Here is an 11,173-nt window from a genome sequence, read left to right as displayed (position 1 = left end):
GGTCCTGCTTGGGACCTGGGTCAAATTTAGTAGGATCTCCTTCAATACCCATAGGTATTGGATGGCGGGGATCCAAACTCTTTGACCCCCTCATAAGCTAACTACTATTAATACTATAACCCGGCTATTTAGGACTGTATCCCTGCTGACTCAGACTACTTAGCCGAGGGTAACGTCACCGCCAAAAGCGGGGCCTACCATAATTTGCATTAATAACTTAATTCATTATCTTTCAATAATCCGACCCTTTAGGATTGTATCCTTGCTGACTCAAACTACTGGGTTGAGGGTAACGTCGCCTTCAAAAGAGGGGCCTACTACAATAACTAAGATAATCTCTTAAACAAGTGCAAAAGTGCGAAAATAATCAAAGGTTATACTAATACACGAGTCGGATCCAAGTGATTCATCTTGTCTATCTGTTTTTATTTTATTTTCTTTTTCAGCATTTAGTTAGTTTTTATTTTTCTTAGTTTAAAACATTTTTCTAACTTTTTGATTTGATTAGACGTTGAGGATAAACCGGTATTAAAAGCTCTTGTGTCCTTGGACGACCTCGGTATCTTACCAACACTATACTACATCCACGATGGGTGCACTTGCCCATATGTGTGTTTAGTGTTAGTGAATATCGTGTTTTATAAATTTAAAACTTGGCTAAAAGTGTAAAAAGGGCTTAAATAAACATCTAAAAATATATTACACTACACGCACATCAAGTTTTTGGCGCCGCTGCCGGGGACACAAGGATTTTAAGAAAGCTTAAAATCGACGGCCTAATCAGTTTTTCAAAACCTTTTCAAAACGCGCGCATTTTTTCTGCATTTTAGTTTAGTTTTGCATTTACAGTAGCTTGAACACGGGGCCGTGCTCGCTGAACACGCCCCCGTGCTGCATATTTTTAGAGTAGATACCCAGATACAGAGCCTGACCACGGGGCCGTGTTCACTCAACACGCCCCCGTGCTCAACGTGACCAGTTAATTTAATTAAAACGCCCAGATACAGTCCCTGAACACGGGGCCGTGTTCACCCAACACGGGGCCGTGTCCAGCTTCTGTTTCCGTCTTATTTTTGTTTTCTGGTCCCGAGACTCAGTTGTAGTCTGTTGAGTGATTCCTATGGATCAATACTCAAGAGGTTACAACTACACCTATGATGAGGATGATTATAGAGGTAATTATTGCACTAATTGTCGTAATGCACGCTCGGTTCAATATAATAACTCATATCAACCATCCAATTCATACAACCATTATGAGGAGCCCAGGTACGAGCCATCAACTTCATACACATCCTATGAAGACCAAAGGTATGAACCTCCTTCCTCATACTCATATTTTGATGAACCAAGGTATGAGCCTTCATACTCATACTTTGAAGATTCAACATATGAGCCACCACCTTCATACACTTATTATGAGGAACCATGGCGTGAACAACCCACCTCATATGAGTACTATGAAGAACAAAGTTTCGACCCTTATCCATCATACACTTACAATGAAGAACAATGGTGTGAACCATCTACTTCATTTGGGTACTATGAGGAACCAAGGATCGAACAACCGGATTCAAACTTTGATGATCCGAATTCTTTCAATCTCACCGAAGTAACTAATCGGATAATAGAACAACTTAAAACTATCGAACGTTGCATAAAAGAATCTCGCGCACGGGAAGAGGAATCCCGCGCGAGAGAAGAGTTAAAAAGTAATAATAACGTAGAGATAGTTGAAAGTGTAAAAATGGAAGAACAAGAAAGTGAAAAACAGACACATGAGTTAAACAACGAAAAGGGTGAGTCCGATAATGTTAAAATTCAAGAAGAGTCTAATTTAGAGGAAATTATTCTCTTGTCACCTACTTTCGAAAACCATTGTTTAATAAACCCTCATGCCAAGTTTTTAAAAGAGTTAAACACTAGTACTAAAATCAGAGAAATGGTAAGTGTTAAGTTAACTAATGATCAAACCTCGCTAATAAAGGAAGATCCTTTTGAAATTAACATCACACCGGTTCCATGTTTCTTTCAAAATTCGTTTATTAGTAATATCACTATTGATAAAGATCTTTGTGTTAACATAATGCCCAACTACATTTTTGAAAAGTTAAGTATTAGTGATTTTACTCCACTTCAAATACCCATTTTTCTATCCGACCGAAAAGTAATGAAATCAATCGGTGTAGTCGAAGATATTTTGGTTCAAACAAAGCAAATGGTAATCCCAACCGACTTCGTCATCTTAGATGATGCCCCCCTAGTCTTGGGAAAACCTTTTGTACAAACTCACAAAGCTTTGAAAAACCGGAAATTCAACAATCTAACTCTTCAATTAGGGGCATTCAAAAGGAGCATAGATCTTGAGCGCTCAATGAAATATCCTTTTGGCAACAATGACCCCCTAATTGAAGATGAAGCTGAACCACCTGATACAAACCACGAGGAAGACCACTTTGTCGACGAAGAGGTAGCCATAGAACAAACTTTTAAAGTTCTTGATCTAAATGAGCCACAAAATAAGGTGTCTCCTAAAGACCCACCCATCGAGCTCAAAGAACTCCCTAAGGGTTTGGAATATGCTTTTCTAGGCAAAGATGGTAGTTTACCTGTAATTATTTCGTCTAAATTAACTAGCATAGAAAAAGAAAAACTAGTTAACCTACTTAAAAAACACAAAAATGCGATCGCTTGGAAGCTTGTAGATATTAAGGGAATAAGTCCTTCCATGTGCACGCACAAAATTTTAATGAATGATGACTACAAAACGGTGATTCAACCACAACGAAGAGTGAACCCCAATGTTCAAGAAGTGGTTAAAAGTGAAGTCATCAAACTACTCGACGCCGGACTAATCTACCCTATCTCCGATAGCCCGTGGGTAAGTCCCGTCCAAGTAGTCCCAAAGAAAGGAGGTATGACGGTAATAACTAACGAGAAAAATGAATTAATACCCACAAGAACCGTCACAGGATGGAGAGTCTGTATAGACTATAGGAGATTAAATGAAGCAACAAGGAAAGACCACTTTCCTTTGCCCTTCATTGATCAAATGTTAGAGAGATTATCCGGTCATAAATTTTATTGTTTCTTAGATGGTTTTTCAGGTTACTTCCAAATACCGATAGCACCAGAAGACCAAGAGAAAACAACTTTCACATGCCCCTACGGAACTTTTGCATATCGACGCATGCCATTCGGTCTATGTAATGCGCCTGCAACATTCCAACGTTGTATGGTCGCCATTTTCCATGATATGATTGAAAAAAACATGGAAGTCTTCATGGATGACTTTTCCATCTTTGGAGACTCATATGATCAATGCCTCGATAATCTTGAACGAATGCTATCCCGATGTGAGGAAACTAACCTCGCCCTTAACTGGGAAAAATGCCATTTCATGGTAACAGAGGGAATAGTACTCGGACATAAAATCTCAAGCGAAGGAATGGAAGTTGATCGGGCAAAAATTGAGACTATATCTCGATTACCTCCTCCATCCTCCGTGCGAGCAATCAGAAGTTTCCTAGGGCATGCCGGATTCTATAGAAGGTTTATCAAGGACTTTTCGAAAATCTCAAGACCTCTAACAAAATTGCTTGAAAAAGATGCACCCTTCATCTTTGACAAGGAATGCAATCAAGCATTTCTAACCCTCAAGGAAATGCTAGTCAATGCACCTATCATGATAGCACCAGACTGGAAATTTCCTTTCGAAATCATGTGCGATGCAAGCGACTTTGCTGTTGGAGCAGTATTGGGACAAAGAAAAGAAAAACATTTCCACCCAATTTATTATGCTAGTAAAACTCTAAATGATGCACAAGAAAATTATACAACTACAGAAAAAGAGTTACTAGCGGTGGTGTTTGCTTTTGATAAATTTCGTTCTTATCTTGTTCTTTCTAAAACAATAGTTTATACAGACCATGCAGCCATCAGGTACCTCTTCAAGAAGCAAGACGCAAAACCCCGTTTGATAAGGTGGATTCTACTCCTCCAAGAATTCGACATTGAAATCAAGGACAAAAGAGGAGCAGAAAACACTGCTGCAGATCACCTCTCACGCTTAGAAGACCCAGCTTTGGAGACAACCAGGGACGAGCAAATCAACGAAAAATTTCCCACGGAGTCCCTGGAAATGATGGAAAGCAGACAAGAACCATGGTATGCCGATTACGCTAATTTCTTAGCCAGCGGTATAGTCACCAAAGGATGGCCACATCATCAAAGGAAAAAATTCTTTGCTGATGTAAAGCATTACTTTTGGGAAGACCCCTATCTTTTCAAAATATGCGCCGATCAACTCATCCGAAGGTGTGTCCATGGTAATGAAGCACGAAGAATACTCCGTCATTGTCATGAAAGTCCATACGGAGGACATCATGGTGCCACAAGTACCGCAAGAAAGGTATTTGATTCAGGATTCTACTGGCCAACCATTTACAAGGATGCACAAAACCTTGTAAAGACATGTGATGCCTGCCAAAGATCAGGTAATATTTCTTCCAAAAACGAAATGCCTCAAATTGGCATTCTCGTTTGTGAAATCTTTGATGTGTGGGGACTCGATTTCATGGGACCTTTCCCACCTTCAAAAGGAAACAAATATATACTTGTGGCAGTCGATTACTTGTCTAAATGGGCAGAGGCCGAGGCTCTTCCAACAAATGATGGAAGAGTAGTGGTAAAATTCCTAAAAAAGTTGTTCTCTCGTTTCGGGACACCAAAAGCATTAATAAGTGATAGAGGTACCCATTTTTGTAATCATCAACTCGAAAAAATCTTAACAAGGTATGGGGTCTATCACCGGGTCTCAACAGCATATCATCCTCAAACAAATGGGCAAGCCGAAGTGACTAATCGAGGTTTAAAACGAATACTTGAGAAAACCGTAGGGATAAATAAAAAAGAATGGGCTGACAAACTAGACGACGCTTTATGGGCTTTTCGAACCGCTTATAAAACCACTATAGGCACAACCCCATATAAACTCGTCTATGGAAAAAGTTGTCACTTGCCAGTAGAAATCGCTCACAAAGCCTACTGGGCAATAAAAAACGTAAACTTAGACTTAGAAGTTGCCGGTAAAAATCGATTTTGTCAAATAAACGAATTAGAAGAACTTAGGAATTATGCATATTCTAACTCCGAAATTTATAAAGAAAGAATGAAAAATTTGCATGATAAATATATTAAATCTAATGAATTTCGGGTTGGAGACCAAGTTCTATTGTTCAATTCGCGACTTCGATTGTTTCCTGGTAAGTTAAAATCTAGGTGGTCGGGACCTTTTTCAGTCACCCATGTTTTTCCACACGGTGCAATAGAAATTAAAACTCGAAATGGGACACCATTTAAAGTCAATGGCCAACGGCTGAAACTCTACAGAGGATCCATTGAGGATGAGGAAGAGGAAATCGCACTTCAAACGGTCAACGAATAAACTCATACCCGACATGTTACAGGTAAGTATACATTCGAAACCGGTAAAATCATCTAACCACTATTCGGAGATAAGGGGCATGCACACGAACACGTTAATAACTAAAAAAAAAAAAAAAAATTTTTAATTTTCAAAAATTTCACCCAGCACGGGGCCGTGTTCGCTGAACACGGGGCCGTGTCGAGGCGACTGTCGGGATAAACCCTCTTTTTCTATCAGTTACACCATTCCACACGCCCCGTTTCACCGAAAACTCTCTGGTTAAGAGCGATTTTCTGCAGATTTCGAACGTTACCATCAAGCCTAACAACGTCAAGGTATGATTCTATCCTTCTTAGTAGTTAGATTAGTTACTTGCATGTAGTTAAAACATCAAAAATTGGGGGAAATCTAGGGTTCTTCATGTTCATCCCGGATCGAACTCAAAATTTTTGATGAAAATTGTTAGTAGTGGTTTAGAGTAGAGTAGTAGGGAGTAAATAGACATGTATTGTTGATAGATTTGTCCGATTTCCAACTAAAAACACAAACCCTTGTTCTTGAACCGAAAAACACAAAATTGAAAGGGTAAATGGTTTGATTTTGGAAAAATGACACTTAGGGTTTCATTTTCGGGGGAAACCGCTGATATTAGGCTAAAAATTTTCAGGTTTTCGAAACCGGGACGAAAAAATGAAAATTAGGTGTTACAGACGCCTGAACACGGGGCCGTGTCCGCTGAACACGGGGCCGTGTCCAGCCCACTGTTTGCAGTTTTCAACCTGAATTTCCATGTTTCGCACTAACTTTTGCTGTATTCTTTTCAGATGTCCAAATTCACACGGTTCAATGCCAGCGAACTTGACGCCAGGGCTCGCTACGAGGTCCTACAAACAAGGCCCGAAGAGTATCCAAGGCGGGCATGTACCGATCTTCTGACAATGGTAAACCAACTGGACCGCTTCAATAACATAGTGACGGGTCCACTGCACGTCGCATTGACTACCCGACTTCGGTCGGTCCATCAATGCACATTGGAGTTCTATAGCACGTTCATCTTCAACTCGAGACGCGAACCGTTTGATCACGAGGCGGTCGAGTTTCGATGTGGGGGTACAACCTATAGAACCTCCATGGCGCAGTTCGGATCAATCATTGGGCTGTACAAAGACGAAGAAGCGGGGAATGAAGAGAATACCGGGGGATTGCGAGATTTGGACGCAACTGAACGCCAAGCCGCATGGGCTCAAATCGGTGAGGGGATCTACAACTCAAGCAGCACAAAGAGTACCAAACTGAGAGACCCGTTATATCGTTACATCCACAGGCTCCTCACGTACTCGCTGAACCAACGCCACGACAGTAGTGGCGTTGTTGGGGTTAGAGATTTGGTTGTCCTTCACTGGCATCCACAACCGGAAGCCTCTCGATGTTCCTTACCTCCTACTGCAGAACATGCACTTGAACCGCCTTGCCTCTGCTCCTACACCAATCTTCTTCGGGGGATGGGTGTACCGTCTTTTCAAGCACTTCACGAACATCCCGAAGTCCTTCGAAAGGAGTCCATGGTCGGGACGGGTTGACTACCATATCTGCCGGGCCATGAACTTGCTCTATGAAGCAGAGGACGGGACGGTGAGCTTTCAGAGGACGCAAGGCTACGCATGGAACCCGCAAGAGGCTCTAGTTCTTCATGCACCACCTCCACAGTACCAATACCCTCCCCAAGGCGAACCGGGTCAATCCTCCTCTCAAGGAGGCGGTTTTCCCTAATTTCCAAAGTTACATGATCTTTTGCAGGAACCTCATGTGCACAGGAACACCTACAACCTCGCCAAACAACACACACTCCGGGTAGGAGCTATCGAACGCAGCTCAACGATATACAAGATGATATCGGTAGCATCCGGGAGTACATGGCGAGGCAGGGAGCCGGAGGTGAAGACAGTGATGAAGATAGGAGTAGGAGGCTGGAGGAGCAAGGGGCTAGCTGGTGATGAGCCCACAGGTTTGATTTACCCTTCTTTTCCATCGAACAATTCATGGCCTGCGTGCGCATTTGTCAAGACAATTTACTTTCCTTAACTACTTTTTATCTTTATTTTGTTTTTACTTTATGTTTGGATAATATTTGACTATGGTAAGATTAGGATGGTTTGTGCTTGGTTGGATGGTATTGAATGCTTGAACAGGTGCAATGCAAGGGTTAGAATGCTAAATCATTTCAAACTACTCGACGCCGGACTAATCTACCCTTCTCGATAGCCCGTGGGTAAGTCCCGTCCAAGTAGTCCCAAAGAAAGAGGTATGACGGTAATAACTAACGAGAAAAATGAATTAATACCCACAAGAACCGTCACAGGATGGAGAGTCTGTATAGACTATAGGAGATTAAATGAAGCAACAAGGAAAGACCACTTTCCTTTGCCCTTCATTGATCAAATGTTAGAGAGATTATCCGGTCATAAATTTTATTGTTTCTTAGATGGTTTTTCAGGTTACTTCCAAATACCGATAGCACCAGAAGACCAAGAGAAAACAACTTTCACATGCCCCTACGGAACTTTTGCATATCGACGCATGCCATTCGGTCTATGTAATGCGCCTGCAACATTCCAACGTTGTATGGTCGCCATTTTCCATGATATGATTGAAAAAAACATGGAAGTCTTCATGGATGACTTTTCCATCTTTGGAGACTCATATGATCAATGCCTCGATAATCTTGAACGAATGCTATCCCGATGTGAGGAAACTAACCTCGCCCTTAACTGGGAAAAATGCCATTTCATGGTAACAGAGGGAATAGTACTCGGACATAAAATCTCAAGCGAAGGAATGGAAGTTGATCGGGCAAAAATTGAGACTATATCTCGATTACCTCCTCCATCCTCCGTGCGAGCAATCAGAAGTTTCCTAGGGCATGCCGGATTCTATAGAAGGTTTATCAAGGACTTTTCGAAAATCTCAAGACCTCTAACAAAATTGCTTGAAAAAGATGCACCCTTCATCTTTGACAAGGAATGCAATCAAGCATTTCTAACCCTCAAGGAAATGCTAGTCAATGCACCTATCATGATAGCACCAGACTGGAAATTTCCTTTCGAAATCATGTGCGATGCAAGCGACTTTGCTGTTGGAGCAGTATTGGGACAAAGAAAAGAAAAACATTTCCACCCAATTTATTATGCTAGTAAAACTCTAAATGATGCACAAGAAAATTATACAACTACAGAAAAAGAGTTACTAGCGGTGGTGTTTGCTTTTGATAAATTTCGTTCTTATCTTGTTCTTTCTAAAACAATAGTTTATACAGACCATGCAGCCATCAGGTACCTCTTCAAGAAGCAAGACGCAAAACCCCGTTTGATAAGGTGGATTCTACTCCTCCAAGAATTCGACATTGAAATCAAGGACAAAAGAGGAGCAGAAAACACTGCTGCAGATCACCTCTCACGCTTAGAAGACCCAGCTTTGGAGACAACCAGGGACGAGCAAATCAACGAAAAATTTCCCACGGAGTCCCTGGAAATGATGGAAAGCAGACAAGAACCATGGTATGCCGATTACGCTAATTTCTTAGCCAGCGGTATAGTCACCAAAGGATGGCCACATCATCAAAGGAAAAAATTCTTTGCTGATGTAAAGCATTACTTTTGGGAAGACCCCTATCTTTTCAAAATATGCGCCGATCAACTCATCCGAAGGTGTGTCCATGGTAATGAAGCACGAAGAATACTCCGTCATTGTCATGAAAGTCCATACGGAGGACATCATGGTGCCACAAGTACCGCAAGAAAGGTATTTGATTCAGGATTCTACTGGCCAACCATTTACAAGGATGCACAAAACCTTGTAAAGACATGTGATGCCTGCCAAAGATCAGGTAATATTTCTTCCAAAAACGAAATGCCTCAAATTGGCATTCTCGTTTGTGAAATCTTTGATGTGTGGGGACTCGATTTCATGGGACCTTTCCCACCTTCAAAAGGAAACAAATATATACTTGTGGCAGTCGATTACTTGTCTAAATGGGCAGAGGCCGAGGCTCTTCCAACAAATGATGGAAGAGTAGTGGTAAAATTCCTAAAAAAGTTGTTCTCTCGTTTCGGGACACCAAAAGCATTAATAAGTGATAGAGGTACCCATTTTTGTAATCATCAACTCGAAAAAATCTTAACAAGGTATGGGGTCTATCACCGGGTCTCAACAGCATATCATCCTCAAACAAATGGGCAAGCCGAAGTGACTAATCGAGGTTTAAAACGAATACTTGAGAAAACCGTAGGGATAAATAAAAAAGAATGGGCTGACAAACTAGACGACGCTTTATGGGCTTTTCGAACCGCTTATAAAACCACTATAGGCACAACCCCATATAAACTCGTCTATGGAAAAAGTTGTCACTTGCCAGTAGAAATCGCTCACAAAGCCTACTGGGCAATAAAAAACGTAAACTTAGACTTAGAAGTTGCCGGTAAAAATCGATTTTGTCAAATAAACGAATTAGAAGAACTTAGGAATTATGCATATTCTAACTCCGAAATTTATAAAGAAAGAATGAAAAATTTGCATGATAAATATATTAAATCTAATGAATTTCGGGTTGGAGACCAAGTTCTATTGTTCAATTCGCGACTTCGATTGTTTCCTGGTAAGTTAAAATCTAGGTGGTCGGGACCTTTTTCAGTCACCCATGTTTTTCCACACGGTGCAATAGAAATTAAAACTCGAAATGGGACACCATTTAAAGTCAATGGCCAACGGCTGAAACTCTACAGAGGATCCATTGAGGATGAGGAAGAGGAAATCGCACTTCAAACGGTCAACGAATAAACTCATACCCGACATGTTACAGGTAAGTATACATTCGAAACCGGTAAAATCATCTAACCACTATTCGGAGATAAGGGGCATGCACACGAACACGTTAATAACTAAAAAAAAAAAAAAAATTTTTAATTTTCAAAAATTTCACCCAGCACGGGGCCGTGTTCGCTGAACACGGGGCCGTGTCGAGGCGACTGTCGGGATAAAACCCTCTTTTTCTATCAGTTACACCATTCCACACGCCCCGTTTCACCGAAAACTCTCTGGTTAAGAGCGATTTTCTGCAGATTTCGAACGTTACCATCAAGCCTAACAACGTCAAGGTATGATTCTATCCTTCTTAGTAGTTAGATTAGTTACTTGCATGTAGTTAAAACATCAAAAATTGGGGGAAATCTAGGGTTCTTCATGTTCATCCGGATCGAACTCAAAATTTTTGATGAAAATTGTTAGTAGTGGTTTAGAGTAGAGTAGTAGGGAGTAAATAGACATGTATTGTTGATAGATTTGTCCGATTTCCAACTAAAAACACAAACCCTTGTTCTTGAACCGAAAAACACAAAATTGAAAGGGTAAATGGTTTGATTTTGGAAAAATGACACTTAGGGTTTCATTTTCGGGGGAAACCGCTGATATTAGGCTAAAAATTTTCAGGTTTTCGAAACCGGGACGAAAAAATGAAAATTAGGTGTTACAGACGCCTGAACACGGGGCCGTGTCCGCTGAACACGGGGCCGTGTCCAGCCCACTGTTTGCAGTTTTCAACCTGAATTTCCATGTTTCGCACTAACTTTTGCTGTATTCTTTTCAGATGTCCAAATTCACACGGTTCAATGCCAGCGAACTTGACGCCAGGGCTCGCTACGAGGTCCTACAAACAAGGCCCGAAGAGTATCCAAGGCGGGCATGTACCGATCT

Source organism: Helianthus annuus, chromosome 16 (assembly GCF_002127325.2).
Source record: "Helianthus annuus cultivar XRQ/B chromosome 16, HanXRQr2.0-SUNRISE, whole genome shotgun sequence".
NCBI classification, from domain to species: Eukaryota; Viridiplantae; Streptophyta; class Magnoliopsida; order Asterales; family Asteraceae; genus Helianthus; species Helianthus annuus.
This window is presented reverse-complemented; position numbering follows the sequence as displayed.